Source organism: Balaenoptera acutorostrata, chromosome 19, assembly GCF_949987535.1.
Source record: "Balaenoptera acutorostrata chromosome 19, mBalAcu1.1, whole genome shotgun sequence".
NCBI lineage: Eukaryota > Metazoa > Chordata > Mammalia > Artiodactyla > Balaenopteridae > Balaenoptera > Balaenoptera acutorostrata.
Window position 1 is genome coordinate 64068683 of NC_080082.1, and position 24144 is coordinate 64092826.

The following is a 24144-nucleotide window of genomic DNA, read 5'->3' on the forward strand; positions in this document are numbered from 1 at the left end:
GCTTTCCACTGTTGCAGGATTATTTGTAAGCATAAAAGAGGGAAAGGCTAGAATGAGTCCTAGGGGTTGGTTTTGATTTAGAACATTTGTGAATAACTCATAGATCATTATAAAAATACACATGCGTATATGTGTATGTCTGTGTATTTTCACCTGTGTTCGCCCATGTGTATGCAACCTAAATATTAAAAGATCTTTTTGCTGAGAGGCCTCAGAATCAATGACATATTGGTAGCAATTTGCAAAGATAATAGCAGATCTTGGTTTCTAAAACCTGATTTCCATTTGAAGGAATCAGTATTCTTTAGAAGAAACAAAACAACAGCGTAAAGATTTACAAGATATGTGGAATTATACTATTGTAAGATTCTTACATATTTTGTGAAATGGTCAAAAGAAGTTCTAACTAGAATCTAATACTTTGGGAATCACAACCAATGGAAAATAGTTATACCCTAACGGTATCAAAGTTTAATGGTGTATTAAAAATACCAGTGTTCCCCTGGTGGTGCAGTGGTTAAGAATCGGCCTGCCAATGCAGAGGACACGGGTTTGAGCCCTGGTCCGAGAAGATCCCACATGCCTCGGAGCAACTAAGGCCATGCGCCACAACTACGGAGCTTGTGCTCTAGAGCCCACATGCCACAACTACTGAAGCCCGCATGCCTAGAGCCCGTGCTCTACAACAAGAGAAGCTACCGCAATGAGAAGCCTGTGCACCACAACGAAGAGTAGCCCCTGCTCGCCGCAACTAGAGAAAGCAGCGCACAGCAACGAAGACCCAACTCAGGCAAAAGTAAAAACAAATAAATAAATAAATTTATTTTAAAAAAATACCAAACTGTCCTAAAAGGAGGCAGAAGAAAAAAAAAAACAAAAAGAAAAAACAGGACAATGGAAATCTAAGACAAACATTTTTGTTTTTTGATGATGGAAAGTGAACATTTAAGTGACAAATATAAAGAGGGCAGTTTCATACACACACTCCTATATATGATAGATAACCAGCAAAGTCCTACTGTATAGCACAGGGAACTCTATATTCTGTGATAACCTATATGAGAAAAGAATCTGAAAAAGAATGAATATATGCATATGTAAAACTGAATCACTTTGCTGTACACCTGAAACTAACACAATATTGTAAATCAGCTATACTTCAATATAATTAAAAAAATATAAAGAGGGGAGTTTCTCCTCCTGCTTTCATATTACTTCATCCTTCCAATCAACCAAAATCACCATCAAGGTCAACCATGTACAGAAAATCCAGGTTCAAAGGTGAAGCAACCCATCGAAGAACATTGATTTTCTGTGTAACAGTCAGCTTATTGGAAAAGAAGGGTGAAATAAAGATACAAAATAATATAAAAAACACATTCTCCATTTTACAGTTTTCTTCATCTGTAAAATAAAATCTACACACACCCTGGAGTAATATTTATCTGGACCAGTTTTGGAGTATGGGCCAATGTATTTCAGGTTTTAGCCACATAGAGATAAAACTTGCGGAAACCCTTCAAATATTCCTGAATAAAGGAGATTTCTTTCAGACACTGCAATGATCAAGAGGGAAACTGGTTTTTTCAGTAGTTTGCTGTATCTTTTTCCAGGTGATAATTTGATGGATTAACTTTCAGATATCCCAGTGTAGCACTGTTATTAAATTGACTAAGTTCATTGGATTTTATGTAAAAATTTGGTACTGAGGACAAACATCAAAATATTCCAATGTTCAGTTGTAAAATAGGGATGTAATGTACAACATGGTGACTACACTGAATACTGTATTTCACCTTTAAAAGTTTCTAAGAGAGTAAAATTGAAGGCCTCATCACAAGAAAAAGAATTTTTGTATCTGTGTACGAAGATGGCAGTTTATACTTATTGTGGTGATATTTTGAAATATATACAATACAGAATCTTTATGTAGTACAACTGAAACTACTATAATGTTGTATGTTAATATATCTAATACTGAGTAAAAAGTCACAAATCAGCAATGGTTATTAGTGAAGCTGTCTTCTACTGGGTTTGCCAAAAAGTTCGTCCAGTTTTTCCTTAAGATCGGAAAATGCAAATGAAATTTTTGGCCAAACCAATACATATTCATCACTTCAACCATGATTCCTAACAACTCAAGAGCAGAACCTAGGAGATCTCGATCACGAAGGATAAGCAAGAAGGGGCTAAAAGTGGGGAAACATGAAACCAGAACGCGAGAGGTCTGTATCAACCACAGAGGAGAATCTACAAAGGCAGAAATAGAAAAATCAAAAATGGAATTCAGCACATAGAAGATGGCAAAGGTGACCACCAGCATCAGGATGGTGTGGGCAGCTCTGGTCTCTGTGGGGCATCTGTGGCAGCCAGCGGGGGTGTGAATACACTGCGCTCTCCGGTGGTGTCTGCGCAGGAGAAACATCGTGGAGCCACTGGACCAGATCACGAGGCCAATAAACATGGCATCAGAGATGGACCACGGGATGACCCAGGTGGCACTGGGACTTGTGGATGAAGAGAACCACTTCCCCTGAGTGTCAGTACCATTTTGTCATGTCCTGTGGACAAGTGACTGTCACAGAAACATAGATATTCATTAAGAAACTGACCATCCAGCAGGTGCACCAGGAAGGACCAATGACCTTGGGGGCTCTTCTTCCAAGCGTCATCCACTCCGCTCTCCTGGGGATGAGGGTGAAGGACTGAGGGGTGCTCAGGACACAGGTGGGGCACCGGCTGGTGCTACGAGCCACTCTCTGTGTATAATATACAAATTTATTCCCAAGTCTGGAGAGGGTTTTTTGTTTTTTTTGTTTTTTAAATAAAGGTTGCCACTGTGTGGGGAATTCCAGAGCAGAGGACAACCAGGAGATTGGCCATGGCCATGTGTGTAAGAATCATGTCTGTGGGTCTCTGCTTGTGGCTAGGCAAGATTGGATAGATGCTGTGGAAGAAAAGGATGACGTTACCCAGAGACTCAACCACCACCTGTGACAGAAAGATGGTTTTCACAGCCACCTCCTCTTGGTTTCTCAGGGCATCTTCGTGAAAAGACCTGGAGAGGACTTCAGAGGGTCCTGGGGCAGAAAGGAAGCTGTGCCGCTAATGACATCAGCAGTCTCTGTACATAACCAACATTGTAAAGGGACTCCCACTCTTTTCTTCTCTTGAGCAGGGAGACACTATCATACTCCACAGGAGGGGCTCAATCTGGAGAACATACACATGACACAGGAGGGGCTCAATCTGGAGAACATACACATGACACAGGAGGGGCTCAATCTGGAGAACATACACATGACACAGGAGGGGCTCAATCTGGAGAACATACACATGACACAGGAGGGGCTCAATCTGGAGAACATACACATGACACAGGAGGGGCTCAATCTGGAGAACATACACATGACACCAGTTACACTGTTCACATTATACTGTATGTATTTCTATTTACTTGTAGATTCAGAACCTCCCACAGCACGTAAGGTCCATGAATTGGGAACCATGTCTGTCTTGTTTGTCAATAGCGTTGATTCATGATAGGTGTTAAATAATATGTACTGAGCATATGAATATGACAGGAAAAAAGACAAGGAAATAGTCTACCACCCATAGAATTCATGGTTATCCTGTCTATTGTAAGAATGTATTAACTGAAGAAAATAAAATGGAAATGCAAAAATATCACTGAGATTATAAAGTGTCTAACTAATTTTAATACAGTTGCAAGTGAATCAGTTGTTCACACTGGAGAACTCATAATTCATCAGAGTTACCAGATACAGAATACTTTAAAAAATTGGCAGGACTTCTGCCTTCTGGTTCCTCATATAATGAACTTGAAGTCACCACTCCATCCTAACAAGTAAAACACTGAATAGATTGAAAATTCTTGGATCCGTAAGAGAGGCAAGGATACAGGTGAAAACATCACTGCCTCCATGACTGGCGAGAAGGACAAGTGAATAGAGGGAATCAAGTCTTATTGGAGCAGAAACTCATGATGGAAACACCCCTGGAACAAGCCCTGGGGAAGGACAATGTGCACTATATCCATGTGCACTGCTGCTAAGGTTATAAAATGCAACAACCACTATGGGAAACGTGGCAGAACCTACAAAAATTGAAACTAGAACTACCATATGGCCAAGTCACCCAAATTCTAGGTACATACCCAAAATAAGAGAAAGCAAACTTGAGGAGACATTTGCAAACTCATGTTCACATCAGTACTATTCACAATAGTGAAGAACTGAAATAACCCAAAGCTGATCTTCAGATGAATAAGCAAACAAAATACTGTATGGTGTTTACCCACAATGGAGTATTATTCAGCCCTTTAAAGGAAGGAACAACATGGATGAAACTTGAGGACAATATGCCAGTGAAATAAACCCACCCATCACACACACAAAAATTGCTTTAGAATTCCACACACACATGTTATGTAAAGTGGTCACATACAGAGAATATCAAAGAAAAATGGTGGATACCAGTGGCTGGAGAGAGAGAAAATAAAGACTTTTTTTTTCTTCTAAAGCATATAGCGATTAATTTTGTAAGACGAAAAAAGTTCTGGAGATCTATAGCATAACAACAAGAATATTCTTGACACTACTGACCCCTATACTAAGAACTGGTTATATAGTAAATTTATGATTTCTTTTTCAACAACACATTTTTTTCTTTTTTGGCTGCACCACGCGGCTTGAAGGATCTTAGTTCCCCCACCAGGGATCAAACCTGCTCGGCGTCCTAACCAATGGACCGCCAGGGAATTCCAACAACACATTTTTTAAATGTAGATTTTCAACATAACACAAATTAGTCAGAATAATACAAAACATTCTTCAAGATGAACTAATTGGTTTTTTTTTTTCTAACTGGGGTATAGTTGCTTGAACTAATTAGTTTTCTGACAAATATTCCAGAAAGAAAAAGCATATTAATGCTCATTTTTTATAGATAAGATTAAGGTTCTGTAGATATTACGATTATTAGTAGGATAACCGTACCTTATGTGCATTGTTTCTAATTACTGATAATGAGAAGTTTGAATTTTTTCCTGAAATTTAAAAATACAGACTACATTTTTTGTAAAAAAAAAAAAAAAAAAAAAAAACACAAAAAAAACCATAACAAAAAAACTCAGTAAACAACCTAACTTAATACCTCACAAAACTAAAAAAAGAACAAACTAAGCTCAAAGTTAGCAGAAGGAAGGAAATAAAGATCAGAACAGAAGTAAATAAAAGAGATACCAGACAAAAAATAGGAAAAAAAAATCAGTGATACCAAGAGTTTTTTTTGTTTCTGTTTGTTTTTGGCTGCGTCGCACGGGCTGCAAGGTCTTAGTTCCCCCCGGCAGTGAAAGCGCTGAGTCCTAACCACTGGACCGCCAGAGAATTCCCACCAAGAGTTGATTTTTTACAGTGATAAACATTCATTTTGTCACTTACCACTGGCAGGAATGTGAGGGAGGGGAACATTCACAGTCAGACACCTCAGGCATTTCTAACTTCCCTGCCGTCCTCTCTCCCTTTTCCCGCGAGAGCCAGCTGAATCTTTCCCTAAAAAACAAGAAACACGTTTAGATTCATCACAGCAACTCCTATTCTACCCTCTTCCTGGAATTCCGCTCTTCCACCACTGCGGTTGTCTTGCTCCTTCAGGATCCAGCCACTTGCTTTCACCTGCTCATAATCACCTGATGATCCCCCGCAGTCACCATGACTGACTCCGTCTCTTCATCTCAGAATAAAAACGACTTTTCTGTTTGTTCATCCCTTTATCCTCTGTCTTCCTAATGCATTGAGAGCTAGGTGAAGACAAGTAGTATTCTCCTTATTGACTAATAGACGCTCAGCCCACAGTGTCTGGACACAGGGAGCTTCCTGTGATCAACACCTACATCACCTCCAACAACTGAGGGAGGAAATACAGAAATATACTTATTCTGAGCTCTCCTCTGAATTATAATTACCTGCAAATTCTCTGGCACTCCAGGATGCTAGGTTTTACTGTAGCCTCAATGAATCCCATAAAACCCTTTTTATTAACTAATGAACAGGCTTGAATCTCAGGTACAGTAAATCCTGATATGACCCCACTAGGATCCCCACTCTATACTCCCCAGGTCACTCCTCTGCTTGGCCTGAGCATGGGTGTGGGTGATCAAGTGAGGCAGGGTCAGCACGTGTCCTGCCCAATGTTAGTGCGTAACCGCAGCTCCGAGGTCCTCTCCTGTTGGAGAACACTTCTGGGTTTTGCCCAGAGATTGAACATTAAGGAAGCACTCACCTCCCTGGTCTCTGCTGCAAAGCTCTGTGCAGGGAAGTGTCGATCAGGATGGGTCAGAGGCTCTTGAGTCTACAGTTACAGGGACACGGTCCACAGACCTGCTCTCCCTGCAGAGACACCACCATCCCATCATCTGCTGTCTCGGCCACACCGTCTGCATGGAGAGTGCAGGGCGTCTCCCGTGAGGAGCCAATTTTATCCCCAGTGCTAATCATCGTCATCCTCCTCAGCTGATTAAGCAGTTAAAGAAGATCCTAATGAGCAGCCAGGCAGCAGGGGAAAAACCTTTTCTGCGTTCCCTGCGGAAAATCAAAGTTCAGAACCAAAGTTGTCATCAGGCGTTAACGGGACACTCAGGGGTGCACCAAGGACTTCCTTTACTACATTTTCCAATAGGGTGTGTTCCTCAAAGCTTTTTCATCTCCACAAAATACGAATATTGTCTTGGATCAGGAGTCTGGTTCCAATGACTTTACGTTGTATGATTCTTGATACTTGTGGACCTTTTCATCTGGAACGCACCCCATTTCGAAGCCAACTTTCCCTTCTCAAAATGCTCAGTATCCCTAATGCCCACAGGACCGCATGGGAAGATGCTGCCTTTACTGGGAAAAGTATTGGAGGATTTTATTGGAATGCAGTCACACCCATTTTCATATTGTCTATGTCAGCTTCCACCTACAAAGGCAGAGTAGGTGTGACAGAGACGACATGGCCCGTGACCTAAAACAGTTACTATCTTCCTCTTTAAGAAAAAGTTGGCGCCCTGCAACTCCTTGTAATTTGCGACGTTTTTAGCGCCCCCTGTCCTCACATCTGAAAGTCCATGGTACACCCACTTCTGGGATAACCACACGCTTCCCCTGGGTTTCCAACAGGCTTTTCGCCAAGAAATTGTTCTTTTTGCTGTTTTTCATTTCCTATTGAGTATGTCTTCGTGATTTTATTCTACTTTTAGGGTTAATTCATTGCCTTCTCAAGTCATTATTAATGATGAGGAACTCATTGACTGTGTCAATATCAAAGGTCGTATCCCTTGTGGAAAGAAAAATGATTAGTTCAGCCAGAGGACAGATTATACACTCACTCATCACTTCTACTGGAAAGGATCCAAGATCTCATTCCATGTAGCTTTTTCCTAATTCTGTTTTTCTTTCTCAAATCTAAACTTCCTGGACACTGTACTGAACATGCCGGTTAGGTCAAATCATCCTTATACATTTTGTAGAAACACTTTCCTTTCATTCAAAAGAGTAATTCCGTTGAGAGTAAGTTCTGTGGTTATCAGATTAAAGATTCTTCTTCTCTTTAACATGTAAGACACATGAAGGCAAAGACCTTGTTGTTCTTCGCCTTCTTGTTTAGTATACCTGTTACTGCAAGTGTGGCTATATCACAGATGCATTTCATGAAGAAAATATAATTATATTTAGTACAGAATAATTCTGAAAATAGCAAACCTTAATTTTCTTACAGTTCTCTTTCCCATTTCATCTTGTTGTTTATGCTGTTCCTTTTCAGCCATTTCTTTTCCTAGTGGTATAAAAATGAAGAGATAAAACTAGGATTTCTGGGACGATCTAGGGTGCCTACAGGAAAGTCACGATACCAGAAAAGGACTCACTTGTACATGAACGTTGGATCTTCACAGCTAGTGAATACAAGACTAAATGAAAATTGTGTCCATGGAAAAATATCAAGCATTACAACATGCATGTCATTGAAGTCATGGAAGTAGTGGAGAGGGGAAAGGGATAGAAAAATTAATTGAAGACATATGGCTGAAAACCTCCCAATTTTTTTTTTTTTCTTTTCCTGAGAGTGTTCAGAAACTGCCTCGATCTTTTTTTTTCTTTTTTGGGCCACGCTGTGTGGCATGCATGATCCCAGTTTCCTGCCCAGGGATCGAACCCGTGCACCCTGCAGTGGAAGCACGGAGTCTTAACCACTGGACCATCAGGGAAGCCCCGAAAACCTCCCAATTTTTTTTTTTTTAAACCTAAGTTGTTGTTGTTGTTGTTGTTTTTAATTTTATTTATTTCTTTATTTATGGCTGTGTTGGGTCTTCGTTTCTGTGCGAGGGCTTTCTCCAGTTGTGGCAAGTGGGGGCCGCTCTTCATCGCAGCGCACGGGCCTCTCACTATCGCGGCCTCTCTCGTTGCGGAGCACAGGCTCCAGACGCGCAGGCTCAGTAGTTGTGGCTCACGGGCCCAGCTGCTCCGCGGCATGTGGGATCTTCCCAGACCAGGGCTCGAACCCGTGTCCCCTGCATTGGCAGGCAGATTCTTAATCACTGTGCCACCAGGGAAGCCCCCAATTTTGATTAAAAAGAAAATCAACCAACTGATCCAAGAATCTCAACAAACCCTAAGCACAAAAGCCACAAATATTATACTTGGACAATATCATAGTCAAACTAATAAAGGCTAAATGTAATGAGAAAATCTTGAAAGTTGCAAGAGAAAATGACATGCCATTCATAAGAATGGGCACCTAAACCTTAGGTGATTGGTTTTCTCAACAATCAAGGTCATATCCTCTGTGGGAAAAAAATTCAGTCAGCAAACCCACACTACAGGCATACTGTCCACTTCTCCTCTAGAGGCACAAATACCTCACTTTTACTTCTGTGATTCTACTTCTTCCATAAATCAGAATTTTCCTGCAGAAACCTCCTTGTCGCTCTGATTAGGTGACATTTTATACACAGAATGAATCATTATAATTGGAACTTCCCCTCATTTATAGTATCTATTCTCTTTACATTAAGTTATTTGATTATTCGATTAATTAAATTATTATTTAATTAATTTTTCTTCTCTCTAGTAAGTAATATACATTAAAAAGTGCATGTGTTGTTCTCAAATTATTAGGAATAGACACAGATTCTTTCAAAATATAGACATGAGATAAACATTTTGAATGATTGAAAATATTTTACTTATTGCAGAACAGTATTGACATAATATAGTTTCTCTTTTCTTCTTTGGAAATTAATTCCTCACTTACTATTGTAGAATAGACAATTGTATTCCAGGCCTTTTCCCCCCTAGGGCTATAAAAAAATGAAGAAACGATGGTAGGAGTTTTCAGAAGAGATGGGTTTATTCTGCACAGTCCAGATAGAGGAAAGGATTCCCATGGACATGATTAGGGATCCATTGGGATCTTGTAGCAACGTAGACCTTGAAGTGCACGGGGCAGTGCTCGGAGGGGCAGGTGAATTGGAGAATGACTGTGTATTGGCAACATCTCCAACTAACCCTAATGATGAGTGTGGTGCATGGAGCTGCCTGTCCTAATATGACCATGTGCATGGAGCTACAGGAGCCTCCGAGATAAACCCTCTGGACCACACATCAATTACGTGACTGGACTTGCTTTATTGGAAGATGTTTGACTTACCCACACTGAGGGAGCAGCGGTCAAGGAAAAATTGTCTGGGACAGTTTTCACCATCCTAAACACACATTTGCATGGAGCAAGAAGAAAATCCTTTTTTTTTTTTTTTTTCTCCACTGATATTGCAGTCTGGAATACTACAAAAACACACCCAACCTGTTACCAGAGTGTAGGTCTTACCTCATCACAGAAAGAATTCAGAGACCAGACACGGAGGCCAAGAAAGCCAAGTGAGGATTTATTAAGCGATGGTACCCTCTCAAAAGGGAGAGCGGGCAGGCTCAGGTGAGCAGCTGCCCCCTGTTCCTTCGGCGAGCTGGTTAGACGGGGTGTGAAAATGATCGGGCAGAATATTCATGGAAGGGGGAGGGGTTTGCGGGGGTAATTTCCTGGATTTTGTCCCCGCTCCACCTTCCTGAGGGGAGGGGGAGTTTTTGTCCTTACGTGGTTTTGCTCGGAAGTGTCGTGGCGTCGGTGCATGATGGGTCCTTTCTCTTTTTGCAAGGCTAATTTTATTGTAATGAGGACATAACGAGCGTAAGGTTACCTTTGGATGCTGGAGATTCCTGCCTTTCTGGGTCTGCCTCTAGGACCCCTGTCACCACAAGATGTATGGTTTCCTGTCAGCCCAGAGGTTCCTGCTTTTCTTTGTTTGCCCCAAGCAACCTGTCATCTCAAGATGCTGCCCTGTGGGTCTGCAGAGCCTGCAACTGGTCCTACACCCACGGGAACCACCACCACATACACTTCCTACCCACCTCCTCCAAACCCTGCGTAACGTCACATGGTCACGGGTCGCCAGTGCTCAGAGGGCATTAGAACTTCCTGGGGGAATGTTAATGCTTGATTCTGGGGCCTCTCAGCCAGAGAGAAATTCAAGTTTAATTCCTCTAAGTTCTTGTTACTCAAAGTGTGGCCCCGAAATCACCCTGGAAATCTCTCAGTTCAGAATCTGCATTGTCACAAGACCCCCAGTTAATTCTAGAACAGTTTAAGCTTGGTAAATTCCGGACTAGGTCAGACCTAGACAGCACTGCTTTGGGTTAAAGATCATTAGGTGACATCATGTGTGGTCAGGGCTAAGAAAAACAAAGTCTGGAGGAGCATAAAAATGTTTGTTGCCAGAATTTAATTGCTAAAGTGAATAGAGAATTCATTGAACAGTAGCTTTTCCTGGGATCATGGTGAAAAGAGTCAGGTTTTACAGCTTTACCTTGGAAATTCAGCATCCTATGTTCATCTGTAGGATATCTCTGAGCTGGAGCTCCCCACCATAAGTCTTGGAAATGAGCTTCACCAGCTGCTGTTAGAGCCTAGTGAGGTTCTTCTGAGCAACCACAGGGCAGAAGGGGCTTAATTAACCTCTATATCTACTATTATTTCTGTGCAAGATACCTGAAAATATCATGTCATTTTTCATACACACTCATAGTGGGGAAAAAAGTCTGTAATATTCGTTTGCTAAGTGGTTGATCTGGGAAAAAATGATTAAGCAGTACATAGGAAAAAACCAAAGATAAACGTTACAAAAATAATACTGCACCATACATCGTATATTCCTCCCTTCTTTTATTAGAAAATGGTTCATAATTAGCTAGTAATGCAGTAAACATCCGGGTGCAGATATGTCTGCAAGATCCTAATTTTAAGATGCTCCTGCCAAGGAAATATATAGTGATCTCGTCATGAGGAGTCATCAGATCCATCAGGAGGAGAGACATTCTACGGAATGAGGTAAGTCAAAGATATGATAAAAGGAAAGAATGACAGAGGAAGACTTTGGGATGGGAGAAGAAGGAAAAGGCATGACAACTAAATGTAACACACGAACCTGGTTGGGAATCTCAACCAGAGAAGAGGGGATATATTTTGGATCAGTTGGAAAATTTGAACAGGACCTGTGGATAGTGAGTGTGTTGTATCCACATTGGTTTTCTTTCTTTCTTCTTTTTTTTGGCTGTGTTGGGTCTCTGTTGCTGCACATGGGCTTTCTCTAGTTGCAGAGAGTGGGGGCTACTCTTCGTTCTGGCGTGGGGCTTCTCATTGCAGTGGCTTCTCTTGTTGCAGAGCACAGGCTACAGGCACACGGGCTTCAGTAGTTGTGGTGCACAGGCTCAGTAGTAGTGGCGCACGGGCTTAGCTGCTCTGCAGTATGTGGGCTCTTCCCGGACCAGGGCTCGAACCCATGTCCCCTGCATTGGCAGCCAGACTCTTAACCACTGTGCCACGAGGGCAGTCCCCACATTGGTTTTCTAAATGGAAGGGCAGTTTGTTTGTCACGTAGAAGGGTGTCTTTGTTTAAGGGAAAATCACAGTAGTGAGGTTAGAGTGGAATTCACCATGTTCACCCATTGCTCTTCAGTGGTTGAGAAAAATCTAGTGATAATGACATAAAATACAGAGGAAGTCACTGAGAAATCAAAAGTATTAAAGTGTTAACTGCTGGAGTATGTGAGTAATGGAAAAAATGAAGTAGATTTTTATTTTATTTTTTAAATTTTTTAATTAAAAATTTTTTTTATTGGATTATAGTTGATTTACAATGTTGTGTTAGTTTCAGGTATACAGCAAGGTGAATCAGTTACACATATACATATATCCACTCTTTTTTTAGATTCTTTTCCCATATAGGCCATTACAGAGTACTGAGTAGAGCTATACAGTAGGTCCTTATTAGTTATCTATTTTATATATAGTACTGTGAAAAATGAAGTAGATTTGAAATTAATTCTAATCAATTACTTAAAAAAAATAATTCATAGGTATTTAATTCCCTAGTGTTTAAAAGGAGGTTGTCTATCGCTAAGTATACTTTTATTATTGATCACATTTTATTACCTTTTTATACACTTTAATAGGAAAAACAGTAAGTAAAATTATGATTTTTTAGATAAATAAACATTGAAACAATTCACTTATAGTAAAACTAACTCCTTAAAAGTTAAAGGAAATTCTTCATACAGAAAGCAAATTATACCAAAGAGAAAAACACTTACAAAAAGATCTACAAGCAGCAGAAACGGCAATCACATAGATACATGAATAAACTATACTGTCTCTTCCTTTCTTATTTTGTATAAGACTCATGACAGCTCATGACAGCTAATATCATAACATTAATTGTGGATAATAACATATATAGATATACTATTTGGGGATCCATATATGATGGCTTAAAAATAGTTATACCATAACACCTTACATTTTTTAAATGGAACTTAAAAAATAACACACTATCCAAAGAGATGGCAAAAAAAAAAAAACAACCTCAGAAAAAAACAGATTGGACGAATAGAAACACATCTCAAGTTTCTGATTTGCAATCACAAAAACTATAAATTTAAGTGACAAATAAAAAAGAGGGCAGCCTCTAGCCCAACCTTCAGATTGCATCATCCATCTAATCAATTAAATTTACTGATGGTCCATCATGTAAACAATCCAGGTTTAAAGGAGAAGCAATCCATTGAACGACATTTATTTTCCATGTTACACTACAGCATATTGGAGAAGTATGAGTGAAATAAAGTTATAAGGTAATATAGAAAAACACATTCTCTATTTTCATGTGTGTTATCTTCATCTAGGAAACAAAATCTCCTCCCACACAAGAGTAATATTTATGGACACCAATATCCGATTATGTGCCAATGTATGTCAGGCATTAGTCACAACACATTGAGATAAAATTTGTGGAAACTCTTGAAACGTTCCTGAAGAAAGGAGATTTCTTTCAGAAAGCTGCACTGGTCAAGGCAGAAATGGTTTCCTCAATAATGGTTTGTATCTTTTTTGAGCTGATAATTTCATGGATTGACTTTCAGATCTCTCAAGGCATCACTGGCATTATATTAACTTTCTAAGTTTGTTGGAAATTACGTAAAAATTTGGTATTGAGTACAAACATCAAAAGGTTTCAACTTCTAGTTATAAAATAAACAAATCATGGGGATGTGATGAACAACATGGTGAATATAGTCAATTTCATTGCGTATTTGAAAAATGCTGAGAGTCAACCTTCAAAGTTCTTGTCACATGAAAAAGAGTTGTATCATCTGTGAAGTTGGAAGGATGGTAACTAGACTTATTGTGATCATTTTGCAACATATACAAATCCCCTTTCATTATGCTGTATATCTGAAACTAATATAATGTTATGTGTTAATTATACCTCAATAAAAAAAATTGGTACTGAGTACTTACAGAATAATTATGGTGTCTATTAGATATTTAGCACTTTACCCATACATTCTAACAACTTAAGAGCAGAACCTAGGAGTTCTAAGATCCCTAAGGAACAGCAGGAAGGGGGAAATAGTGGGAAAACAAGAAACCAAGACATCAGAGGCCTGTAGCGACCATAGGTGAAACTCTAAAGAGGCAATGATATGAAAAACAAAACTGTAATTCAGCATGTAGAAGGTGACAAAGGTGACCACCAGCATCAGGATGGTGTGGGCAGCTCTGGTCTCTGGGGGGCATTTGTGGTGCCCAGTGGGGGTGTGAATATACTGCGCCCTCTGGTGGGGTCTGTTCAGGAGAAGCACCATGGAGCCGCTGGAGCAGACCATGAGGCCAATAAACATGGCATCAGAGGCGGACCAAAAGTAGCCAAAGCCTGTGACAGTGAAACGGAGCAGGACCCTATGGTCCTTGCCCGGCCCCCCCATGTCCTCAGCCTGCCTTTTGTCTGTGGAAAAACTTTAGCCAAAGAATAAGTTTAATCAGAGAAGTGAGAAAATGCAGAAACAAAGGAAAACAGTCAAAGGAGACCAAATAATAATAGCTTAATCATTCATCAGAGTCAAGGGCATTTAGTTCCTCCTAAGGGCTATAGGTAATACTCTGAGCCGTATCCTGTGAGTTGTTTTGCAGGTACTGAAGCCCCCACCAGGTGGAGGAGGGTGACCACATGATGACCGAATTGAAGCCATGACATAACTGCCACAATTCCGAGAACTGGCCTCAAAGAAATGGAAACAAACCGACCCTGCAACCGAAGATTAACTGTACTAAAAAAATCGAGATGACGCTGGTCAGACCACTGATGACCAGTTTCAAGATGACTGTCACAGCTGACTGTATTGTTTATGCATGTAGCCCCCTCTGTCTGTCTATAAAACTCTCGCCCCCTGATTGTCAGGGTTGGGGGGCGGAGTCGGCCTTTGGACAGGCGTCCACCCTCCCCGCCGGTTGCCAGCCTCCGAAATAAAGCAAAATTTCCTCTCCACCAACCTAGCCTCTTGATTGGCTTTTGAGTGGCGAGTAGCTGGACCTGGGTTCGGTAACAACAGGACCTGAAGATGAGTAGAACCACTTGCCTTGGGTATCAGCATCGTTGTGCGTGTCCTATGGACCAGTGCTTTTCACAGGAACACTGACGTACATTAAGACACTGAATATCCAGCAGGTGCAACAGGAAGAACCGGTGAATCTGGGGGCTCTTCCTCTGAGCGTCATCCACTCTGCTCTCCCGGGGATGAGGGTGAAGGACTGATAGGTGCTCAGGACACAGGTGGAGCTCAGGGTGGTGTTGTGAGCCACTCTCTGTGTATAATATAGAAATTTACACCCAAGACTGGACAGGGAGTTCCTTGAAACAAAAGCTGCCATTGTGTGGGGAATCCCAGAGGAGAGAAGAACCAAGAGATTGGCCATGGCCATGTGGGTAAGAATTATGTCTGTGGGTCCCTGCTTGTGGCCAGGCAAGACTGGAGAGACGTTGTGGAAGAAAAGAATGACATTGGCCAGAGACCCAAATGCTATCTGTATAAGATATGTGGTTCTTGTGGTTCTCAGGGCATCTCTCTGAAAAGACATGGAGAGGGCTTCAGAGGGTCCTGGAGCAGAAAGGAGGCTGTGCTGGTGATGACATCAGTAGTCTTCTCACATAACCAACATTGGAAAGAGATTCTCACTCTTTACTTCTTCTGAAAAGGGAAGACACTGTCATCATCCAGAGAAATGACTTTACCTGGATAACGTACTCCTGACACCAGTTATAACATTCACCGTTATTATTTCGTATTTTTTCTAGTTACTTTTATATCCTGATCATCTACCTCCGTGTAAGGTCTATGAACTTAGGAACATGTCTGTCTTGTTCAACAACATTGTTAGCCCAGTTCAACCATTTTCAATGTCATTATTCACAGAAACAGAAAAAAAAATCCCCCAATTTGTATGCAACCACAAAATACTCCAAATAATCAAAGCATCTTGTGAAAGAAGAACAAAGCATCAAACTTCCTCATTTCAAACTATCTGTCAAATCTATGGTAACAGAAACAGTATGGTATGGGCATAAAAACAGACAGATCAATGGAACAGGGTAGAGAGCACAGAAATAAACCCATGCACCTATGGTTAATTAATTTTTGACAAAGGCACGAAGAATATATAATGGAAAAGGGTAGTCTCTTCAATGAATGGTGTTTGGAAAACTGGACATACACATCTTAAGACTGAAACTGAGAGACTAAACCTTACAAGTTCTGATCAAATGAAAAAAATTGTACCTAAATGTATAATGGATGTTAACTAGACTTATTATGACCAACTGGCAATATATACAAATATTGAATCATTATTTTATACCCATGAAACTAACATAATGTTATGTCAATTATATCCCAGTTTTAAAAACTACAAAAAAAAAAACCCCACAGAAACCTGGACCCTGTCTTTCACCATACACACAAATGATCTCAACTGGATTAAGACTTGGATGTAAGACCTGAAACCGTCAAACTCCTAGAGGAAAGAAGTAAGCTCCTTGACACTGGTCTTGGTAATAATGGTTTAGATTTGACAACAAAAGCAAATCAGCAGAAGCAAAAGTAAACAAGTGGGAGTATATCATATAAAAGCCTCTGCACAGCAAAGGAAACCATGAACAAAATGAAAAGGCTATGGAATAGGAGAAAATATTTGCAAACCACATATCCAGTAATGAGTTAATATCCAAAATATAAGAGGAATTTGTGCTGAAAATAATCAAATAACCCAGTTGAAAGATGGGCAAATGACTTGAATAGACATTTTTCCAAAGAAGATATTCAAAGGGCTAAAAGGTACATGGAAAGGTGCTCAACATCTCTAGTCATCAGGGAAATGCAAATCAAAACCACAGTGAGATATCATCTCACACCTGTTAGTGTCTGTATTATCCAAAAGACAAGAGAAAACACATTGGTGAGGATGTTGAGAAAAAGGAACACTTTACACACCATTGGTGGCAATGTAAACTGGTACAGCCTCTGTGGAAAACATTATGGAAGTTCCTCAAGATATCAAAACCAGAACTACCATATGACCCAGCAATCCTGCTTCTAGTATACATCCAAGGAAATGAAATCAAGATCTCAAAGAGATATCTGCATCTCCATGTTCATTGCTGCGTTATTTATAATAGCCAAGACATGAAAACAACCTAAGTGTCCACTGATAGATAAATTGATAAGAAAGCTGTAGTGTATTATACAGTGGAATATTATTCAGCTTAAAAAAAAGAGGAAATCCTTCTTTTTGCAACAACAAGGATGAAACTGGAGGACATTTTGGTATGTGAAATATCTAGACATAGAAAGACAAAAACTGTATTCTATCACTGAAAGGTGGAATTTGAAAAAATATTCAATCTCATAGAAACAGGGAGTAGAATGGTGGTCACTTGGGAATTGGGGTTGGGGAAAAAGGGGAGAAGATAGTAGAAGGGTACAAACTTTCAGTTATAAGATGAACAAGTTCTGAGGATCTAATGTAGAACATGGTGACTACAGTTGATGATACCTCATACGTAAGGTGATGAATGCATTAATTAACTCAACTGTGGGAATCCTTTCACAATAGGTACACATACCAAATCAGGTCTTACATTTTAGAATACTGCAATTTTACTAAGCAATTATACCTCAATAAAGCTGAAAAAGTAATGTAATAACTTAGGTAAATAAAATGGAAAATATGAAAATACTGTGGAAATTCCAAGATTATCTAACTCATTTTAATACAGTTGCAAGAGGATCACTTGTCCACCTCTGAGAACTCATAAATTCATCCAAGAGATTTGCTGGATAGAAAATATCTTTTAAAAACATCAGTCACCATCTGAATACACAAGTTGACTATAAAATGTACTAAGATACTCTAATCATCATAGGAAAGATCTGCAGTGAGCAAAATTGTCAAATTCTCAAAAATTCCCCAGATATTAATTTATAGTGCTTGGAAGTCAGGTTGTGGACAGTTTCTCCTGAGTAGACTCCAGCCCTCAGTGTTCACAAGAAATTAAACATCCTGCTCATTAGACTCGAGGCTTAGATTGTTTTTATTCTTCATGAGTTCTGAGTGCCTACCTTTGACACTGCTTTATTCCAAATTTTATAAAAATGAATCAGTCTTGTTGCTTCAATGCAAAGTCACCCATAGCACACATGGTGTCCTCTTAAAATAAAGTTTGGTTGGACACTTACAAGTGAATAAGAGGGTTCTGTGGAGGACAAAGCAATATTGACTTACTCTAGCAGAAGGTGTGTGCTTTCTCCAGAAGAAATAATCCTCCATTAAATCCGTAGAATCCAGAAACCATTGTCAGGTAGAGAAGGGAGAAATGAATTGGAAGCAAAAGTCCCAAGTCAGAAACATAACTAGGTCTTCAGGAAAACCGTGTCCGTCTTTTGAAAATACTAAGTAAAAAGGAAGCAGGACAGGCAAGTTCTCAACAGCTGTGGATCCACCACGTGGTCCTCGTACCGACTCCCCACGCCCTGTGCTGAGACATTAGAACACACCCTGGACTTTCAGAACCTTCCCCTCGTCTGTAATGTGGATGTAAAAATAGGACCTGGGGTTAGATGCAAGAGAGCAGGCGGTCAAGGGTCAAGCCCCTGGATCAGAAATCTCTTCTTTGAGTCAAGATCACCCACTTAATTATTTCAGTGCAACCGAAGGAATTTAGTCACCCATCTGAGCCACTTTCCTCATGTAAAGAGTAAAGTAAAACTAAGGAAGAACATGCATCATAAGGTGGGTGTGAACACCAGATGTGGATTTCATCGTGGATCAGGATTCTGGGACATACTTGTCATTTACTATCAGTAGAAACCATTCTTATTGTAAATATTGTGCATGTTTTGTTTTCATGACCACTGGAAGGAAGGCGAGAGAGATAATAAAATGCAGAGTCAAGCACCTAATAGCAGTCCCGTCTTCTCTTGCTTTGCTCACTAGATGCAGCCGTGCTGCCTTTATTCCCACTGAAGGAACAAGAAACCCATTTCCGCTTCACACAGTAACACGCATCCTTCTCTCTTCATGGAATTTCCGGCTTCCCACCAGGTCACTTGCTTGCTCTGTCTCACACTCCAGCCCCACTTGACTTTCAGCGGCACACGCGCCTTAAATCGTGCTCCTTCACCATGCCCCATTCCCTTCCTTCACCTCAAAATGAAATGAGAGCGTTTCTGTTTCTTTGTTCCTCCTTATTTTCCCTCCTCCTAATACACAGAAAACTACACGAGGGCAAAGAATAATCTCATTTTCTGCTGACAGATCCTCAGTCCATAATCATGTCCGTTCACAGTTCCTACCTGTCCCCGGAGCACAACACACTCATTCACAAAAATTCTTTTCAAAAGTTCCATATCCAGAGACTTCCCTGGTGGCATAGTGGATAAGACTCCGTGCTCTCAATGCAGGGGGGGCCCGGGTTTGATCCCTGGTCCGGGAACTAGATCCCACACGCATGCTGCAACTAAGAGTTTGCGTGCCACAACTACAGAGCCCACATGCCACAACTAAGGAGCCCTGGAACCACAACTAAGGAGACTGCCTGCTGCAACTAAGACCCGGTGCAACCAAATAAATAAATATTTTTTTAAAAAGTTCCAGATCCAAAGTCAATTAATTTATGGAAAATGTATATCTGGTACCAGCGTGTGTTTGTGTGAATGTCCCTGAGAGTGTGTGTGTGAGTGTGCATGTGTTCAGGAGACCAGGTACTCACATACTTTGACCCCAAACCACATATCACACTGTGGGTTTTTTTTTCCAGAAGTGCCGTCCCCTGGCATCCTCTTTCAAGTCCAACTCTGATCCGTTCAACAAAGCAATCCCTTCCCTGCAGTGTCTTTTGATGAACCTGTACTATACAAGAAGCCTCGAATCAGAAATTTTAATCATTCAGATCTCTCCCCTGCGTTACAATTACCTGTACAGTTCATGGTTCTCCAGTGTGTTAAATTTTCCTCTACCCCCACAAATCCAGTAGAACCTTGTTTCCTGGTAAAAGATCTGACTTGAATCTCATGCCCAGTAAATCCTCATTGACCTTCCCTGAAACCCCACTCATTTCTCCCTATATCACACCTCCCAGCAACTCCTAAGTGCATGCAGGTCCCCTCATCCCCTTGCACCTCTCCTCCCACAATCCTGGCCCATGGCCTCCTTCCCATGGGGCTGAGAGTTTACTGGGGTGAGTGATGTGGTCAAACTTTCTGGCTGTACATTTCCCAGGACACACAGAGACCAACCCCACAGGTGAGGCATCTACCTGAGGCCATGAATCATGACCAGAATTGCAGAAGGACACACCTGACCCTACACAGAGAATCACCCCCAGCCCCACAGTGTCACACACCGGGCACCGCCACAGCCAGAGTCAGAAATAAATCCACAGGAGGCGCCCTTGTGCTGTGACAGGAACACACATCCCAGTGCCTGCCGCCCTGCCCCCCGAGCCTCTCTTCACCCACAGGAGTGGGGACCAGTGTGCGCAGGTCAGTTTCCATGTATTGGACGAGCTGGTGTAAACCATTCTTGAAAGAAAGAGAGGGACCCTTGAAATCTTATTTTCCAAAAATTTATCTGATGACACAGCTCTGATTTCATAAAGAAAAACTTTAAGGCAGTTGTTTCTCTTGTGCAGGAACCCTTTTTGCTCCACTAGCTTCCTCGTACTTTCTGGGTTTTATATCTGCTGTGACTAAAGGTGCACACAATACGGTGGAAGCAGCAGGAGTTTATATGATGCTGAACAAGCAGAGGAGTGTGTAACTCACCTCATCCCAGGTCAGCACAGAAATCAGGGCTGGATTGTGAAGACCTCCTAAGAGAACGAGAAAGTCCTGCTAAGAGAGCTCATCGTGTGCCCAGGACAATGGACAAAGGAGTCGGGAACACAGCCCTGGAGAGAGGGACACAGGAAGACTTGGGTTGGGTTGGGGCACGTTGCTTCCAGGAAAGAATCTCTCAACCTCTTCTCAGACATTGTCTCCCTGTCTTATCCGTGACGACCACCTGCAGTCCTTTGCAATACTGGCCTATCTTATCTGTTCTGACTACTATAACAAAATATCACCAACTGGGTGTATCATAAACAAAAGAAAATTATCGCTCACTGTCTTGGAGGCGGGACATCCAAGATCAAGGCTGCAGCATAGTCCCCTTCTGGTGAGAGCCTCTTCCTGATTCATGACCGGCACCTTCTCGCTGTGTCTTCGCATGATGGAAAGATCTAAGGAGCTCTCGGAGACTCTTTTTTAAGGACACTAATCCCATTCATGAAGGCTCAACCTTCATGATCAAAGGACTTCCCAGAAGTCCACCTCCTGATACCATCGGTTTTGGTGTTAAAAATTCCAACATATGAATTTTGGGGAGACACTAACATTCGAACCATAGCTTGGCTCAAGGTACATCCCACTGTATTTTCAAATATAAAATGCAATGTTGAATTACCTCAAACAGTATTATTCGAATCCTCTTCCCAATAAGAAAAGAGCATACATTGCTTATTTTCCAACATTCACACCATTTTGGCTGACTTGAAAATGAAACGGATTTCATTTTACTACAAATTCTTTTTTCTTCCTCCTGCTGTTTCAGGTTAAAGAAGGACAGGGGGGCATTTCCCCATTCAATTGCAGAGATAAAAATATGAGTAACACTTACACACACAACTAAAAGACACTCAGAATGCTGACATATAACTTGGTAGAAATGACATACCAGACCCGAATCTGTAGGTCCTAGAGAATGAGCAGACGCTTTTTGACAAGATTGAGAAGCTCAGTGGCTCTGGTCATACAAGGCTAGGCACAGATTCCACAGTGACCCCATCCCTCTTTCCCTCATTGTCAGGGACTCCAGGACACAGGGATTTGCAGTGAACTCATGACTCTGGTCCCACTCAGATACACACTGTGACACATTCCCACCTTCTACCTGCCCAGCCAGGGCATGAATGGGGCAGCTCAGGACAAGGCAGGGTGAGCACCTGCCCTGCCCAATTGTGCTGACAGCACAGCTCTGAGTTCCTCTCCTGTTGGAGAGCCCTTCTCTCCTGTTTTCTGCCCTGAGATTGAACACAAGGAAGCAGTCCCCTGCCTGGACCTGGCTCCAGAGCTCTGTGCAGGGATGGGTCAATCAGGACGGGCCATAGTTATAGGGACGGGGTGCCTGGACCCGATCTCCCCACAGAGGTGCCAGTATCATGTCATCTGTCGTAGAGGTGACACTGTCTGCATGGAGAGTCTGGGGCGTCTCCAATGAGGAGCAAATCTTATCCTCAGGGCTCATCACCCTCATCCACGTCTGAGGATTAGTGACAACTCCTGGTAATTACTGAGAAGATCTACATGAGCAGCTGAGCAGAGAGCAGAGGAAGTTTTCTATGTTCCCTGTGGGAGAATCCAAGTTTAGTGAAAGTCATAACTGGGGGGAGGGGACACTCAAGGTGCACCAGGGGCTCCCTTCACTATGTTTCTCGTGGGGCATTTTCCTTCATGATCTCACTTTTCCAAACTGTTCCAAAGTTTGTTCACACTCATCATCAGCATATGATCTGGAGGCTGGCCTTTCCCTTGAGTTTAAGTTCCGTAATCCTTTCGATTTATGGCCTCGGGTCTGTTTAATCTGGAAAATACCCCATTTGAAGGCAGTGTTTCCCTCTTCAGAACCCTCAGGTCTCTAAGACACACATGGATCTCTCTCCTTGAGTCTCTCATTGGACCACCAGCCTCTCCCTGTGTTCTGGGCAATTAATGCTGGAAAGAAGCATTCCTGGACATACAGACAGGGATTAGGAAGAAGCATTGATTAAGAAATATAGAGAGATACTAGAATTCTTTAAATTTGACATTGAATTAATCAATTTATATTTAGAAATTTCAATTGATAATTGAATATTTGAAACAAACTCCATCAGCTGGCAAAATGGGCCTGATGCAATTTTTCTCTTAGACTATAGAGAAGAAAGGACACATAAATCTTCCCATCAGGTTCCTTTTGCAGCAAACTGATGCACTGAGGGCACCAGACAAGTCCACATTTCAGGTACATGGGTTTTTCAAGATAAGCCAGGCAGATAGGACGGCTACTGCTTATTTAAATTGTGCAACCACGGCCCCCGCTTGGGAAAAATGTGCATGATAATGATTTTAATGTGTTGAATGATTATTAATCATGTAGATCTGTCCCCACACATTTAAACACAGAGACTGTGGACCTACTATGTGCCACCCCTAGCACTAGGTAACAAAGGTCCAAACAGAAATACTCATGTCCTTGGTTCTGATATTTGAAATGCTGGTTCTATGAAGGACATGATTCATCACCAGACTTTTAGCTGAGCTGGTGAGAGGATGTAGATCCGGGCTGTCCATTGTGGAAGCCTCCAGTCCCTTGTGGCTATTGAGCTCCTGAAATGGGCTCATCTGAACTGAGAGATGTGGTGGGTATAACATACATACTGGATTTCAAAAATGTAGTAAGACAGAGAGGATGTAAACTCTCTTGTCAAGAACTATTCAGAGTCGATTACAGCTTGAAATGACAAGATTTAGGATATTAAAATAAGCTAGAGGTTTTTTCCCCTTCATTTTCTTTACTGTGACTGCAGGAAGATTTATAATTGTATCTGGGGGTCATGTTCTATTTCTGTTGGACATTGCAGGTCTAGACTCAGAAGTTCTTCACCTGCCCCAGCTGGACCTGGGAAGAGGATAGGGAAGAGCCAAACCTGACTACGTATTGGATCTGTTTCTTTTACGTTAACCTTTGCTTTCTGCTGCTTTTTATTCACTGAAAGGATACTGTCTATACATAATGGCCTGCCTCGGGGCACACTGCCCCTCTGCCTGAAGGTTAAACCAAAGTGCCTTTGTTCAGGGAAACATCCGGACCCTGTCCACCTGTGGATGGCTGCAAGAAACAAGAAATTAACACATCCCCTCCCCGAGGCTGGCCGTTCCAGGAGATATTTGCAAACCTTATGGCCTTTTCACTTTACTTCCTCATCTCCCCCCCTTCTCTGTTCTATAAAAGAAACTGGCACCCAAACCCCTATAAGATGGTTATTTTGAGACACAAGTCCGCCATGTTCTTGGTCTGCCAGCTTTCTAAATAAAGTCGTATTCCCCGCCTCAACACCTCGTCTCC